General features: G+C 39.4%; 2 pseudogenes; one reads left to right on the top strand and one right to left on the bottom strand.

The window, feature by feature from the left end:
* Positions 1-6,405: 6,405 nt before the first annotated feature.
* LOC112475124 lies at positions 6,406-6,524 on the bottom strand (annotated as a pseudogene).
* Positions 6,525-8,608: 2,084 nt separating this feature from the next.
* Positions 8,609-8,727, top strand: LOC112475212 (annotated as a pseudogene).
* The last annotated feature ends 9,645 nt before the right edge of the window (positions 8,728-18,372 follow it).

Below are 18,372 nucleotides of genomic sequence, written 5' to 3'. Positions count from 1 at the left end.
ATGATGCCTTCAGGGGCTGCATCTCACCTGGCCTTTGAAGAGGAACCGGTAGACAAGCGGTCCCTTAGATATTTAGTCCCACTGTGGAGTCTAGGTCTAAACCCCGGGCCCCTCACTCCAGAAACACTGAGTTCTGCTAGGAGTTCACAGTGGATCATGGTGCCTTCATCTTGGACTTCCCAGCTCCAGAACTATGAGGAATGCATTTCTGTTGTTTATAAGCCCCCTGGTCTATGATATTGTGTTATAGCAGCCCCAGGCGACTAAGAGATGTGCCTTAAAAGCTGGCCCCCAAGGGCGGAGCTCCCTCACACACCCCTGCTTCCTGAAGCAGCCTGGCTGATTCACAGGACACCCAGTTATCCCTTGTTTCCTGTGGACCCTTCAGGGCCAGGCCTTTCGTGGCAGGTCAAGCCTGGTCCCTTCCTTCTTATCTGTTTTATCTCCTTGTCTTAGAGACAAAAGGGAGAAGTAAGAGATATCACTCAGGTGTCCAGATCTGTCTTATTTTCCAATCTCGTTTTAGCCCCAAAACTCTAGGGCCTCGCTGCCAAATTCATAAAGCTCGCCTTGTTTCCCACGCGGTTCCTACTCTTCATGGCGATGCCCTCAGACCCCCTTAGTCCCTGGTCCCAACGCTAGGAAGACAATCTAATTGCTGTTCCCTTGGGTCAGGGGCCTTCCCTGATCCAGTGAGCTGTGACCACAGAGGGAGAGGCAGAGGAAGAGGGGTCATGTGGTAAAATTAGAGGCACAAGAGCAAGAGTGACCACGAGCGAAGCTGGACATGAAATCTGCAACTGGCAGTATAGGAATGGAAGAGTGACAGCAATCAGCAACGCTAACGGAAGCGTCACCGTGCAGTGCGATACCATTCCGAGCACTTTACGGCACTTTACATAGATTAACTCATTTAATCCTCACTACAATTTATAATGTAGCTAGTATATGTACCTATTTTATATCCACATCCATGTCTAACATCTATCTCTCCATCATCATGTATATGTGCACTATTATTGTTCCCACTTTACAAATGGGGAAACTGAGGTTTGGAGAGATCGATTAACTTCCCGCAGTCACATAATGTCATTTTTAGACATATTTCTATTGAAACTCAACTGTGTGTGAGTTCACCTCTGTGTGCTTTTGCTCCTCTCCTGTGAGTGACAATTATAACCGAGCCTGCCCCATGAGGTTGCCGAGGCGGGAGTAAGATGATTCTCTTGGCCACCTCCCCAGTGTCTTACTCAGCTTGGGCTATCATAACAAAATGCCACAGATTGGGTGGCTCAAACAACAGAACTTTACTTTCTCAGCGTTCCAGAGGCTGAAAGTCCAAGATCAAGGTGCCGGCTCTTCTTGGCTCGCAGATGGCTGCCTTCTCGCCATGTGTTCACATGGTTGGGAGAGAGAATTTGGGGGAAGTAGTTGGAAGAGAGAGAGGAGGGCGGAGCGGGGGGTGCGGGGAAGGGAAGGAGGGAGTTAGGAGAGCGAGCAAGCTCTCTTCTTAGAAGACTGCAGTCCTATTGGATTAGGGCCCCACCCTTACGACTTCATTTCACCTTTATTACCTCCTAAGACACCATCTTAGATCACATTGGGTTTAGGTCCTCAATGTATGGATTTTGTGGGGACATGATTCAGTCATAGAACCTAGCAGTGGTTGACATTCAATCACATCAGCCATTATGATGGTCCTCAGTATCCAGATTCAGAGCTTCTTGAATTACAGTGGCACTTGTCACCTTCCTCTGTAGATGTGTGGCCAGAAGTGGTGCCCCTGCATGCTCTCGCTCCCACATTCCCTGCATAGTTTGAGCCAGGACCGAGCTGGGGAACCATCAGGCTCAACCACTTTACTTTTCAAGTGAGAAACCAAAGGCTGAACGCAGTTGAGGGATTTACTGCCCATCCCGGACTAGATCTCAGGTCTCTTGGTTCCTGGTCCATGCAATTTCCCATGTCTCTAGTTTTGTCACAACTCTAGTCCTCAGGCCACGTTGCTGTTGGTTAGGACCATTGGGCAGCTCCTGATCCTTCTCTCTGTACCACCTCTTCAAATAGCTCCTGGTACTAATGTGACCATTCCGAATATCTGGACCATTATAGGTACTGCTAAAAATTCCAAGAGCTGACCATGGGGGTCGGCAGGGTGGGCAGTCAGAACCATAAAGCTTATAGCAAATACTGGAAGTCAATATGTTGTTCTGAAAATGGTAAAAAACAAAAACAAAAACAAAAACAAAAAAAACAAACTACTTGGTGTGATGGATCCAGCTGCATCAGACTGAGGATTCGGAAAAAACAAAAACAAAAACAAAAACAAAAAAAACCTACTTGGTGCGATGGATCCAGCTGCATCAGACTGAGGATTCAGGGTGGGCTCCGTGATGGGGACCCTCCGTGGACATGGAACTGGGGCAAGTTGTGCTCCTTTCCTTCTGGGACCGTCATCTGTTGTGGGACCATGGGCCCAGCACTGCCCCTCTCTGACCTTCAGTTTCTGGAAGTCATCTGCAATGTGCTCGCTTTCTCTGTCCTGCAGTTCTAACCAAGTGTTCTTCTTCCTGCCCAGCTTGGTGGCTTTCCTGGAACTTGCCAGGGCCAAGGCGGTGAAGCCTAAACCCGGACTGAGAGATGATAGCTGGTGGGATTGCAGTTACTGGATTAAAATCATGGCCTTCACTGTTGGGGTGTTTTAATCCTCACTGGATTTGCAAAGCTTTGAAGGAGCCCCTGAGCCTTATAAGAAAGCAAGGGACTTCCCTGAGGCCATAGGCCTGGGGCACGTTCTTGAGCAGCTCTAAAAACCCTTGGCCTCCCCATCATTCCTTCCCAGCAGGCTCACTGCCCCTCCAGCCGGGGTAGGACAGGGGCTGGGCGGAACCTCCAGGCCTTCCCCCAGCTCCTCTTTCCTGGCAGGGGCTTAGCTGGCAACATCTGCTGCGCCAGCCTCGGACACACCTGTCAAAACAGAGCCATGGGAGGGGAGAGCAGAGAGCTGACAAACAGGGTCTGATCACGCCGTACTTTCCAGCAAAGCAGGGCTGGGCTGGGCTGGCAAAGGACTGCCTAGACCTATAAGTAGGTGGCATGCTGAGCAGCCTCCCTGGGGACTGCTCAAACTGCAGAAGCACAGGTGATTTGTTTTCTTTGCCTTCACCTGTCCAGTCCTTTGGTTTCTTCAAAGTGCAAGATTCCCTGTTTAAGGTGGCAGAAGACGTGCAAAGGTTGGTGCTCTCAGCAAAAACAACCACCCAGAAGCCTATAAAAATGCAGATCGTGGGCCTCCACCCCAGGCTCACTGTTTTAGCATCACAGAGATGGGGTTGGGTAGGAAGAATGAGGGGGGAAATTCCCCAGGGAATTCTGATTTCCCATATAAAATTCGAGAACCACATGTGTCAGAGACAAAGAAAGAAAAATGTTAGTTTTGGGATTTATGTATGCTCTCTCATCTGATCCTCACAAACTAAATGTATTTTTATTTTATGTCAGAAAACTTGGCTCATTAAAGTAAAGAAATTCGCTCAAGGCCACACAGATGTTACAAGGATTTGAACCCAGGATTTATGGAAGCCCGCTATCCTGAGCTACTTTTTACGGACTGGTAGAGTTGGGAATTCAATGGGGCCTCTATTCTGCACCTGAGAAAGCCGAGATTCACAGAAGCGGAATTGTTTGAGTAAGCTAGAGACAAAGCTGCAACAAGGCCCACATTTCAGGGCGGCCACCTTCCAGCATACTGGCTGTCTTGTCACTAGACTTACGTAACTAGGGATTAGCAAGAGCAGGGCAGGAATTAGAGATAGAAGCGTGCTTTCCGTTGTGAAAGCTGGAGGTTTCAGAAAGGGAGCCAGAGGCTGACCTTCAAGGAGGTCACTAACTTCCCTACAGCCTTTTTCCTAAACTCAAATTCTCCAAAAACAGTACCCAACTAAACCTTCTAGAGTGAGAGAGAAACTGTTAAATATTAAAACATCTTCTTATTATGTTTCATCCATTCAAGGTCACGCTTCATTTTCACATAATCAGATTATGTGAAATCTGACGAGGTCAGCCAAAAAAGTTTGGAATGACCGAGAATATAAATTGAAAATGAATTCGTATTTACTATCCTTAATGATAAACATCACCCAAAGTGTGATTATGCCTTCAGACATTGGCCAATAATAGAAATATAGAAAATTGTTTATAAATAAATAAATTTGCGTATGTTAGGAGCTAAAAAATGATCAAACATATTTTTTTAATAATGGGGCTGTGACTAAGATATTTGAACATCGCTGCCCTAAGCCAACTCCGTTGCTTCTGATGTTCTCTCTTGTGATAAAGCAGAACTAACTTCCTCATGTAGAAAGGGAAAAAAAAATCTCCACATGATGATTTTACCCACATTTGTAATCTAATAGTTCCTTCTACTGAACGCCCAGAACCTCTCCAGACACCTGACCCCCGCCCACCCCACCACCCCCTGAATAGTTATAGAGCTGCAATTAGCTGCCACATGTTGTACGCAGTGCAGGAGAGGTGAGCTCCAGAATCATTTTAGCTTCCTGCCCAGGAACATCCTTCAAACCATCTCACAGAGAAGTTGGGCCCAAACAGAGTGCAATGGTCTTACTGGGTGGAAGTAATATAATAAAGGTTGGAGTTTGAGGCTACCAAGGCAGCTGGATTCGGGTACTGGACAGGGTACTGGGCAGGAGGGAGCTGTGCACAGAGTTCTCCTGCGTAGTTGGCTCAAATGTGCAGGGTGAGAATCTGGGGTCTCTGTGAACTGACTGTTAGCTGATTCAGATCCACAATAACAAAGCCTAAAAGCAACACCCCTCTCTCAATAATTGGTAGAGTAAGTAAATATAAAAGCAGTAAGGATATAAGAAAGTTGAACAATACTATCAATCAATTTGACCTAATGATGTGAGAAGAACACTGCACCCAACAACAGGTGAATAGTTATTCTTTTCAAGGGCAGATAAAACATTTACCAAGACAGAGCATAGTGTGGGCCGTAACATAAGTATCAATAAATACAAAAGAATTCAAGCCATACAGAGTATATTCTCTGACCATATGGAAAAATTAGAAATGAACACAGTAAGATATCTGTAAAGACTCCAAATAAATGGAACCTAAATAACATATTTCTAATTGCCCTTGGGTCAAAAAAAAAATCATAAAAGAAGTTAGAAAACATTTTGAGTTCTACGAAAATAAAAACAAAACATAACATATCAAAATTTGTGTGATATCATGAAAGCAATGCTTGGAGGGAAATTTATAACATTAAACACTTACATTAGAAAAGAAGAAAGCTCTCAAATCAATGACCTAAACATCAACCTTAGAAAACTAGAAAAAGAAAAGCAAATTAAAAGGCAAAATAAATGGAAGAAAAGAGATAATAAAGATAAGAAATAAGAAAAAGAAAAAACAAAACATAGAGAAAAATTCATAAAGCAAAAAATTGGTTCTTTGAGATCAATAAATGGATAAGCCTCTAGTCAGACTAATCAGAAATAAAACCACTAAAAAGTAAAGCCAAGAGCTACAGTTCAAAAGCAATTCGAGGAGATGAAATACTAAAAATACTCATTTGCTCTGAGAACAGATGGGAAAGAAGAGTAAATAAGCAAAAAAAAAAAGTATCTGTTTAAACCAATTATAATTGCACTAAAAGTAAGTGAACTAAACACTCCAATTAAAAAGCAGAGAATGTCAGACTAGATTGAAAAAGTAAGACTTAATGATACTCTGAAAGAGAACATACTTTGAACATAAAAAAAGATAAGCAAATTAAAAAAATATAAAATATACTTTACAAATACTAACCATAAGAAAGCTAGAATGGCTGTATAAATATCAGACAAAGAAGACTCCAAGACAAGTACAAAGATAAAGGGACTGTTTTTTTATGTTTAAAGCATCGATTCTTCAAGAAAATATAAAAATCCTAAAATTGTAAAAATGGAGTAACAGAATTTCAAAATACATAAACCAAAACTGACAGAATTAAAGGAAGAAATACACAAATTTTCAATTGTAGGTGGAGGTTTAACATTACTCTCTCAGTAAATGATAGAACAAGGAGACAAAAAATAGGTAAGGCTAAAGAAAATCTGAATTAGATCAATCAACTGGACATAAACAACATTTACAGAACACTAGAGCCAAGAATTTCAGAATACACATTATTTTCAAGGGCACATGGAACATTCACCAAAATAGACCATCTATTGGGCTATCAGATAACTCTCAATAAATTTCAAAAGAATAAAATTAAACTAACAATATTCTCTCTCTCTCTCCACAATGTTATTAAACTAGAAATCAATAACAGAAAGATACATATAAAATCTACAAGTTCTTAGAAAAACACTTCTTTTTTTTTTTTTTTAATGCCTACAGCACCTGGTACTCCTAGGTGGTCTCCCATCCAGGTACTAACCAGGCCCAACCCTGCTTAGCTACTGAGATCAGAGGAGACTGGGCACGTTCAGGGTAGCAAGGCTATAGACAGAAAAAAACTTCTGAAAAGCCATGGGTCAGAAAAAAATTGACAAGAGAAACTAGAAAATATTTTGAGCTGGTGTTATAAACACACCACATCAAAATTTGTTGGATGCAGATAAAGCAGTGCTTAGAAGGAAATTTAGAGCTTTAAATGACTATACAAAAAAAGAAGATTTAAATCACTCATTTATGTTTCTTCCTTAAGAAGCTAGAAAAAGAAAAGAAATTTAAGCAGAATAAGTTGAAGGAAGAAAACAAAATTAAAGCCAAAATCAGACAAAATAAAATAGGAAACAGACAAACAATAAGAAAAATCAACATGGTCAAAGTGAGTTCTTTGAAAATATAAATAAAATTAACAAACTCCTAGCTAAATTGATCAAGAAAAACACAAGGAGGAAAAATAAATTAACAATATTGGGAATGAAAGAAGGGAGGGACATCACTGTGGATCCTACAGACAGTGAGAGATAATAAAGAAATATTGTGAACAAGGATATACCATTGAATTCAACAATCTAGATGAAGTGTAAAATTCCTTAAAAGACAAAAGTCACAGACACTAATACTAAATAACTGAAAATCTCCATAGCCTCACATATTCTTTAAAAATTGATTTTATAATTAAAAACTTTTCCATAAAGAAAACTCTAGGCCCAGATGGTTTCATTAGTGATTTATTTCAAACTTTTAAGGAATAAATATCAGTCTTACACACTTTTTCAAAAGAGGAGGGAACCAGTAAAGTACAAGAAGATAAAACCATAGACCAATAACCCTCATAAATAGTAATGCAAAAGTTCTTAACAAATTGAGTTAGCCGTATTAGTAAATCAATCTAGTCATATATAAAAAAGATAATTCATTATGACTAAGTCAAATTTATTATAGGAATGCTAAGTTAAACAATTTTTAAAACCAATTATGTAGAAATTCTTAAGGAATCTACAAAAAACATTACTTTCACTAAAAAACTTATCAAAGTCACAAGATGTAAGATCAATATATAAAAATTAGTTGTATCTTTCTATACTAGCTACAAAAAATTGAAAAATGAAATTCAAGAAATATCACAATAGTATCAAAGAACATAAAATACTTAGGAATAACTTTAACAAATTTTGTGTAAAATTTTTACATAGAAAATTATAAAACATTGCTGAGGGAAAATTTAAAAGACCAGAAAAAATGGAGAGGTATACATATTCATGGATTGGAAGACTCAATATCATACATTCTCCTCAAACTGATCTATAGTCAACGCAATCTCAAAGGTCCTGCATGCTTTTTGTAAAAACTGAGAAGCCGATGTTAAAATATATTTTTAAAACATAAATGACCTAGAATAGAAAAAAGAAATAAAAAATTCTCAAAAAAATAAAACAATTTGGAGGACTTACATTTCCTGATTTCAGTGGTTACTTCGAAGATACAATAATCAAAACGGAATGGTATTGGCACAAAGCTAGACAGGCAAATGGAACAGAAGAGAGTCAGAAATGAGCTCAATATTGGGTGGGCAATTGATATTTTACGAAGGCACCGAAGACATCAATGAGAAAAAGAGTCTTCAAAAATGGTGCTGGAACAGTTGGATATCCATATGGGAAAAAATATATCTTGACCTTTACCTCATACTCTATGCAAAAATTAATTCAAGATGGGTGAATATAAAAGCCAAAATTATAGAACTTTTAGAATAAAACACAGAAAAATACCCTCACGATCTCGGGGTGGCAAAGATTTCTCAACTAAAACAAGAAAGTAAAAGAAAAAATTGATAAATTGGATTTCATGAAATTCAAATCCACACATTAAGAGATTCAGTTAAGTAAATAAGTATGTTACACATTAGGAGAAAATACTTGACAAATAATTTATAAATGGACTATATGAATATCTCTTGCAACTCAGTAATAAGAAGATAAGCAACACATAAAAACGGATAAAATGCTTGAGCAGATGCTTCACAAAAGATATTAGTGCATGAGAAAATGGCCAGCATCATTAGTGATCAGGGAAATGCAAATTAAAACCACAGTGAGATACCACTACATACCTATGCAAATACAATTAAAAAACTGACCATGTCTATGGCCATGCCACTTTGAACAAGCCCGATCCCGTCTGATCTCAGAAGCTAAGCAGGGTCGGGCCTGGTTAGGACTTGGATGGGAGACCACCCAGGAAGACCAGGTGCTGTAGGCGTGAAAAATAAAAAATAAGGGATTGTAAACTGACAAGGTCCTTGCAATCTGTGAGGTCGACCGAGGGTTGCCTCACCTAAAACAAAAAACAAAAACAAAAACAAAAAAAACCTGACCATGCCAAGTGTCAAAGCAACTGCAACTCTCTACACTGTGGGTAGGAATATAAAATGGTGCAATCACTTTGGGAAATAGTTGGTAGTTTCCTAAAAAGTTAAACAAATACCTATATTGTGGTTCAGCCGTTCTACTCCTAGATCTAAGAGAAATAAAAACATGTATTCAAAAAATACTTGAGCACGAATAGTCATAGAAGATTTTTTCATAATAACCAAAAGGTAAAAATAAACCAAATGTCTATCATCAGGAGGATGAGTTAGCAAGCTGTGGTACATCCATATAGGGGAATTCTACTGAGGAATAAAAAGAAAAATTTTAATGTTAGACACAAAAGTATGAATGAATCTTAAAATAATTATGCCGAGTGAAAGAAGCTCTATTTAAAAGAGAGTATATAGTATATGATTCCATTTATATAAAATTGGAGAACAGACAAAACAAATCAAAAATGATAGAAATAAGATTAGTGGTTACCGGAAGCAGAAATGGGGTATAATTGACTGTAAAGGGGCATGAGATAATTTCCTGAAGTCATAAAAATGTTCTGTATTTTGATGAGGAGTGATGGTTTATACAGGTATATAAATTTGTCAGAACTGACCAAATTACACACTTAAAATGTGTGCATTTTTTTGTGTGTAAGTTACACATCAACAAAATTATTTTAAAAAAACTAGGATATCACATTTTACTCACTAGAATAATTAAAATTAAAAAGACTTAAAATGTCCAATGTTAGTGAGGATGTTCCTGGTAGAATTTGCCTTAAGTCTTTGTGCACAGACCTGGTGTTTCCTTTGTGAGAATATCTCAAACCACTAAGTTAAAATGGTAGAATCTCTTTAGAAAATTGTTTGGCAATTTCTTATAAAAGTAAACATACACCTACTCTATGATTCAGCACTTCCACTCCTAGGTATTTACCCAAGAGAAATAAAAATATATTCCACAAAAAGAGTTGTGTCTAAACATTCATAACAGCTTTCATTGTAATTGCCCCAAACTGGAAACAGACCAAATACCCATCAACAGAGGCATAGATAAATAAATTGTGGTGTTTTCATGCAATGAAATATGCACTACTCAAAAAGAAGGAGAAGGGAAGGGAGAGGGGAGGATAAAAAAGGAAAGACAACAACAACAAAAATACAAGCAACAACATAGAAAACCCTCAAAAATACTATATTGAAGAAAAGCTAGACCGAAAAGAGCATGTGCTATGTATGCTATATATAGAATAATTCCATTTATATTAAATTGTGGAAGAGGCAAAGCCACCCTACCACGCTAAAGAGGAGAATAAAAGATCAGAATAGCCGCGGCCTCAGGTTATGCACAAGAAGGGCAGGGATTGATGGAAAGAGCATAAGACAAGTTTCTGCTGTTGTGGAAATGGTCTATATAGACAAATGTGTGATTTACACAGGTGTATGCATTTGATAACACCGATCAAACTATACACATGAACTGTGCATTTCACCAAATATAAATTAACACTCAATTTTCATAAAAAATGTTCATAAAAATCACAAAAAAATACAAATTCACTCCCAAAAGTTCATGAGTCAAAAAAGAAACTATAATAAAAATTAGGTTGAAATAGATATAGAAAATACTTAAAAGCTATTTTATAAGGAAAAGACTAAATTTTGGAAGTTGAGGAACATAGCTGAGGCAGGACTTGAAGAGAACACTTAGAAAAATAAGAAAGGCTAAATGAGCTAAATGTCCAACTTAAAACATTTGAAGAAGTACACAGAATACACATAAAGTAGAAAGAAGGAAATAATAAGGGGCAGAAATTAATTAAATGGGAAAAATGGGACTAATAAAATTGATAAACCCTAAGCAATATTGATCAAGAAAAATGAAAGAGAGTATAAATAAAAAATTTTAGGAATGAAAGAGACAGCATAAAAAGGAAATGTTATAAACATTTGATACCACTAACTGAAAACTTACAAGGAACAAACAAATTTATAGGAAAATATAACTCACCAAAACTGACTCGAGAAGTAGAAAACATGAATATTCTGAAACCATTAAAGAAATTAATCAGTGGTTTAAGATTTTCCCACAAAGGAAACACCAAGTCTATGCACAAAGACTTAAGGCAAATTCTACCAAAACATTCAAAGAAGACCTAATTCCAATCCAACACAAACTCTTCCAGAGAACAGGAAAAAATAGGGAACACTCTCCAACTTACTCCATGAAACCCTTGTTACCAAAATCAGAAAAGAAAATAGATGCAGAAAAATCATTTAGTACATTAAGTGGCCATCAGGACTTTTAAAAAATCTTATATCAAACTAGGGAACTTTTAAACTTAAAATATAGTTATCCACAAAAAAAGCCCACAGCAAATATCTTTTCATAAAGGTGAAAAACTTTTTTGTAAGGTGAAATTATTCCCTTTAAGAGAACCAGACATTACATACCTCCTGATATGATGCAATAGAAAGCACACAGCACCACCTACATGCACTTGCCAAAAAGAAAAAAAAAAAAAGAAAGAAAATTGACCCTAATTGTAATCAAGCCTCTAGATATATCTTCCAAAGGGAGAAACATGTTAACGCCATCATCATGATCTTCAAGCGTTGGCCAGTCAAATCCAGAATGATTTGGTTTCTTCAACAAAAAAATGAAAAAATGGGAAAAGTAAAGAGTAGAAGGAATGTTATAAATTGAAAAAGACTTACATTCCACTTCTGGTTATTTATCTGAAAAAAACAAAAACGCTAGCTCAAAAAGATACTTTGAAAAAGACTTACATTCCACTTCTGGTTATTTACCCGAAAAAAAGCAAAAACGCTAACTCAAAAAGATATATGCACCCCTATGTTCATTGTAGCATTCCTTACAATAGCCAAGATATAGAAACAACCTAAGTGTCCATCGATGGATGAATGGATAAAGAAGAGGTGATACATACATAGGATGGACTATTACTCAGTCATAAAAAAAAAGGAAATTTTGCCATTTGTGACAGCATGGATGGACTTTGAGAGCATTATGTAAGCGAAATAATTCAGACAGAGAAAGACAAATACCATATGATCCCATTTATATATGGAATATTGAAAAAGACTAAACTCATAGATACAGAGAACAGATTGGTAGGTGCAGAGGCAGGGGCTGGGGGGTAGGCAAAATGAGTGAAGGAGGTCAAAAGGTACAAACTTGCAGTTATAAAATAAATAAGTCCTGAGGATATAATGTACAGCATGGTGACTATAGTTAATTAATATTGTATTGCATATTTGAAAGTTGCTGAGAGTAAATCTTAAAAATTTCATCACAAGAAAAAAAAATTCTGTAACTATGTATGGTGATAGATGCTAACTAAACTTATTGCAATGATCGTTTCACAATATATAAGAATACCGAATCATTTTGTTGTACATCTGAAACTAATATAATGTTCTATGTCAAATATACGTCAATTTAAAAAAAGAGACAAAATTAATCTTTCAGTAAAACTTTATTGAAGAGAGAGACTTAAGAGCCATATCAACCAAATGCAGTGTGTGGACTTTGTTTGGATTTTAATTCAAACAAATCAAGTTATAAAGATGTTTTTGAGATGTATTTGAATGCAGATTTGTTATTAGACTATATTAAGAAATTATTAAGCGTGATAATGTATCTCTCCAGGCTTAAATCCTGCCTATCCTGTAAACCAGCTCAAATGCTGCCTACGGCAGATAGCTGTTATTTAGTTGACTGAGCAGCCACTCCCTCTTCTTCAGGCAACGACACCTCTATTTTACTTTGTATAAATACCTATAATCACTTCCTGTCATTCAAATGGGGTTGATCCCATCATTCACATCCCCCCAGTGACTCAGGTCTGACCAGTGAGAATACTATTGCTCTGGCCATAATCATTGCAGGAATGGGCATGGTACCCAGGCAGGACCAATTAGCAAAAGAGTGTCACCTCTGGACTTTTGCTGGAAATATTAGAAAAGAGGCACTTTCTCCATGTGGGGTCAGAGACTATAAAAGCCTGGAGTGGTTGTGACCATTTGCCTAAAAATGAGAAAAGACCCTGTCTAAGAAAGAAGCCACAGTAGGAAAGCAGAGACTCAAAGCTTGATAATATTATAGTCCCTGAATATAGCCACATTTCCTCCCTTCAGATCAGTCTCCCCCTTTCATCTTCCAATTAATTAATTTATTATAGTCCCTGAATATAGCCACATTTCCTCCCCTCAGATCAGTCTCCCCCTTCCATCTTCCAATTAATTAATTTAGAGAGAGAGAGAGAGAGAGAGAGAGAGAGAATATGCATTCTCTTTAAGGTCAAGAGCAAGGGTGTCTGCTGCTACCGCCACCCACACTGAACACTGAACCGGAGGGCATATACATTTCAACAAAGAAAAAGGAACAAATGGTAAAAGTCATGGTTGTTGATACATGGTTATAAAAGGTAAAAGGCACATGGCGTCTGAGATATTTTTTGCCTCTTATTTTCTATAATGATGAGCTCATTCATTCAACATTCTTTATTTTGCCATTCACCTTTTACGCTGAACTTAATAACCCGGCTTTCACATGATTACGTGCTTGCCCGTCAGAAGATTCTTACCTTCTCCTCCAGCCCCCCTACCCTCACCCCCACCATTCCAATTACTTGGAGGAGATTTTCTTTGGCCCCTTCTGTTCCCTAATGAACAGGAAGCAGAACAAGGCTGCAACCTGGTGGAGGCATGGAAAAGCATGTGCTTGTGTCTAGATTCGAATCTCAGCTTCAACAAATTGTGACTTTCCCAGCCTCAGTTTCCTCATCTGTAAAGTGAAGATAAGAAAAGCTCTCGGCAGGGTTGTCGAGGTTTGAGTGACAGACTGGGTGTGAAGGTCCCCGGCACACTTCCCGCCACACTCTGGTCTTTCTGCCCCCGTTCTCGTTGCTGTTCTCCTTAACGCAACCAGAGCTTTTGGTCACGTTTTAGCGTAGATAAGACCGCATCTATTCCGTGCCTAAAACACTTCCAGCAGTTTCCCATTACAGTTAGAATAGAATCTAAACTTACTTTTTTTTTTTTTTTAGGCAAGGCAACCCTTGCTTGACCTCACAGATTGCAAGGACCTTGTCAGTTTACAATCCCTTATTTATTTATTTATTTATTTTTTACTAGTTTTCCTCAGTGAAAATCCAAACTCTTTAAGGAGGCTCATGAGGCTCAGCTTGCTCTGGACTCTGATGATTTCTCTAACCTGTCCCTCTGCCCCTCACTTGTTGCCCCAGACATAGTAGCCTGGAGCTTCCTCAAACAGGCTAGGGAGGTTCCATTCTCAGGGTATGTGGATTTCACTGCCTGGAAGTCTCTTCCCCATGACCTTCATATGGCTGACTCCTTCTCATCCTTGAGAACTCCAGTCAAATGTCAACTCCTCAGGGGGCCCTTCCCTGATCATCTCTTCAAAAGTAGGGAGAGAAATTAACAGTATGGGGATGGGTGAGCTGCAGATGGAACATTTCACACCTCTTCCTTGCACAGTCTGATGTGTTCTCCCACTAGACTGTAAGTCCTTGAGGACAGACACTATGTTTCATATGTTCATCTTTGCTTCTCCAGAATCAGGTGCTAAATCTGTGTGAGCTGAAACGGGCCAAATACAGCCCTAGGCTAGTGGTTTCAAGGGAGCCGGTCCTGGGTCACCTGACTGATGAACTGGATTGGTTATTACTAAGCTATTGTCTGTCAGTCTCAATTGCCTCCCTGTTATCCTCTGCCCAGAGATGTCACTACATGAAGACAGCAAGACTAGAGGAAGGGAAAGAATCGCTCTTTCCTGTCTGCCTCCCGTAAGCTTTTGGTTCTTGTAAGCATCACCCCAATCTCCCTTCTTCACCTGTAACAGCAACTGAATCCAGTCCAAAGTTCGTCCGACACAGAAGCAGTCTTATTGCATTCCCTGTCCCCCTTTGGAAACGCCAGCCCCAGTTGGCTGGTGCCCCTTCTCAGGGGTCTGGATCCCCTTCTCTGAGCTCAGAGACCCCAGCATCAGTTGAGCAGAACCCTCTCCTCAGATATCTGAGTTTCAGCTTCATGAGTTCCTCTTCCAAGTTTCTGAGTTTTAATAATTCAATCTCGTCCTTTTGTTCTTCCAGCTTGGAGGTGGCAGCTGCTTCCTGCAGTTGTTACCTCCATGATACCTCAGGGCTCTCTCCTTTCCTTTTCTCTAATGGAAAACTCTGTACCAGTCAACACAGTTTCAGAAGTGATTTCTGCTCCTGAGTGGACCCTGAAGACACAGCAAACCAGGAAGGAGAGGGTGACAAATCAGACCTTTCCATCAAGTCTGGGGCCAAGAGGAGCAGAGGCTACTCAACTTAGACAAATAAGAGAAGCGAGGAAAAACTAGCCATCTGATGGGTTCCTCGGGGTTTCAGGTAGGAGAAAACTCTGAGCCTAGATAAGGCTGGATAACAGGAACGGGTCCAAGAAACTTTTATTCAAAAATATGTATTGAATGCCTTCTGTACTTCAAGCATTCTAACTAAAAACAATGTACAGAAATGGGTTCTGTGACCAGTCATTGTACCGGTATTAGTGACCTGTGTATGGTTTGTACTCTAAAATGATTTCTACCTACCGGAAGGAATGTTTTGTTGTACTCATGACTGATGGTCAGTGATGGCTTATGATGGGAAAGAAGGGAAGAAAGGGACAGAAAGGACCCAATATAAAGGGAAAAAACTGCCAAAGTCTTTGATAGTGACCAAAACAGGGGAAAAAAAAAAAAAAAACCCCCAAAAAACACCTTTTAATAAAAGGCAAAAGGAAAATTTAGCATAGAAAACAACTTCTCTCTCGCCTATGCATTTTATTAGTTGTTTTTTTTTTTTGTTTTTTTTTTAACCTACTAATACTTCTTCCTAATTCACTTGGGTGGTGTGGTGGAAGGCAGAGGTTGGGAGAAAGCAAAGTTTCAGAGCTTCATAGACCTAGGATTAGATGCCGTGAATAGGACTACAAAGGCATTCAGGAAGGATATTGACTCAGGGCTTTTCGGACTTGCTTAAGAGGAGAAATCTTACCTGAATTTCAATAATAAAATAAACTAGGAAGAGCCACAAAGGGAGCTTCTACGGTACTGGCAACATTCTGTTCCTTGACCTGGTGAAGGTTACATGGGTATTGGTTTTAAACTTATTCTTAAAATGTACATACACATTTTTGTACTTTTCTGAATGTAGGATGTAGTTCACACCTTTTTTTTTTTAGGGTGAGCTGGAGAACTGGGGTAAAGAGGCTCTCCTTAGCAGCCCAGGGCACCTCCTTAGAACCTGGAATTCCCTGAGAAAGACTGAAATTACTAGGGACCAAACCAGTCGATCAGAAAGGCTTGAAAATCAGAAGCAGCACCTGAAAGGAGCATTTGTCCAGACAGCCCAAAAGGGTCTTGAGAAATTTGATAAGTCAGTCCTGGAAGTGTCCATGGGAGCCACTCTCTGGGTTTGGGGGTCTACAGACCACCCCACCAGTTCCAACTAAGGGGCTGACTTGGGGGGACAGTGTGAACAGCTTTTGTTTCCTCACAATCTGGGAAGCTAAGAGGGAAAGGGCTTCATGCCAGGTTCAGGGTAGAAGCTCCCCGAGGAACGAGGAAATGAAACAGGAGCTGCTGATCAAAAGCCTGATTACCCGGTGGCAGCCCAAGGCTAAACCCAGTGACCCAGTGTGATGTTAATCATGCACAGAGCCGGGGCTCCTTTCTATCTCATCATCTTCCCACACCGCAGAGGAGGGACTCAGGTGAATAGAGCAGGCTTCCCAAGGCCCTGCCTTTGGGAACAAAAGTCCTCTTGTGTTCGGATGTGGGCGTGCAGGTACCTAATTGCTCTAGAATCTGGGAAACTCTGTGTTTGGGGGTGGCTCAGCTGAATCATCTCAGAGCCCCAGGGCATCGCAGAACCTGGTGGGATGGAAACAGGCCCAGGTGTGCTGTCTCAGCTCTGCTCAAGCTGAGCCAGACCCAGCAGAGGATCCTGAGCCTACCCCTAAGATCGATTTGGACCAAAAAGTTATTTAGGTTATTTATCATGAAAGATACTTACTTCGAGAGACCAAATATCTCCATCCTTTATCCAGAGCAGATGCAACCTTTCCCTGTAGTAGGGTACCTGAGAGACTGATAAGAGTTGCTCAATTATTTTGATATTGCCAGCACTTTGATGAGCTTGACTTTCTTGGACAAAATATAGAAATTACTTAACTCCATACCTCATAGCGTTGTTAGAATGGAGACAAAAAGCATATATAATGGTATCTCTGCTTGGTTTCCTCCCATCGTATAGTTTACAGGCCAGCTCCATCTATTCACAAATGAGCAGCTGACATGCATTTCAAGAAGGAAGAGAAACATTCTCTTTAAACACACATATCCTTTGACTCTTCGATTCCACTCCTGTGTTCTCATCCTGTCTGTCTCTCTCTCTTGCACAAACATAACCTGCATACAAAATGAAGTATGTTCATGATATTTATTGTTCAGTATGTAATAGCAAAAGATTGGAAATTAATCTGAATTGCCATTAATAGGAAACTAGATAAATTATGATACATCTATAACATGGAAAATTCTGTGGCTGTTAAAAAGTAATAAGGCGGTTCTCTATGTACTAATAAGGAATAAGTTCAAAAATATACTGTAAAAAAGAGGGGGGATGTAGATAAGGTAAATGGGGTGAAATAAATAGTGACAGAAGGAAATTTAACTTTGGGTGGTGAACATGCAATGCAATATATATATATGACATATTACTGAACTGTATACTTGATACCTGTATCATTTTATTAACCACTGTCACCCCAATAAATTGAACTTAAAAATTTGTAAAAAGCAAGGTGCAAAAGAGCATGCACAGTACGGTATCACTTATGTGAAAAATATAAAAATAGAAATATATACAAAGCTGTTTTTCAATGCCAAGAATCTCTTCAGAGGATCCATAACAGCCGGGTACCAGGAGTTGCTTCTGGAAAGGGGAACTGTGGAACCAGGCAACAGAGTCAGGAGAGAGACCTAAATTTCTTTATATTCTTTTGCTCCTTTTGGATTTCATGTGTTAAGCAATTATTTTTATTTTAAAATATAAAAAGGAAAGAAGTCAGGCTGCCTTTCCAAAGCACAGAGTATTCACACCGAATCCAGACGGGGAGAGAGTTCAGCAATCATCTGCGAGCACAGCTTTCTAGGGAGCACATACTCTAATCCCCAGGCCCAGCAGTCGCTCCCCCTGGGCCAGAGTGGCAGAATCACTGAGAGACTCTCGCTTCCCTTTATTTTTACTCTTTTTAAACTCTGTCTCCTTCCCTCCTTGCACTTGTCATGACATCATGTTTCACTTCGATATACTTTCATAATATGCTAACATTTCCAACTAGACCACTGATTATAAATGATGTCGGCACCCCTGCTGAGACAGGGGGAGGCTGAGTGCACTCACCCAGTCCCTGTTTCTCCACGTGCGAGTGACTTCTGGGAAGGCTCTCTGTTGGCTTCATTA

The sequence above is a fragment of the Pteropus alecto genome, unplaced genomic scaffold (genome assembly GCF_000325575.1).
Source record: "Pteropus alecto unplaced genomic scaffold, ASM32557v1 scaffold50, whole genome shotgun sequence".
NCBI classification, from domain to species: domain Eukaryota; kingdom Metazoa; phylum Chordata; class Mammalia; order Chiroptera; family Pteropodidae; genus Pteropus; species Pteropus alecto.
This window is presented reverse-complemented; position numbering and strand designations above follow the sequence as displayed.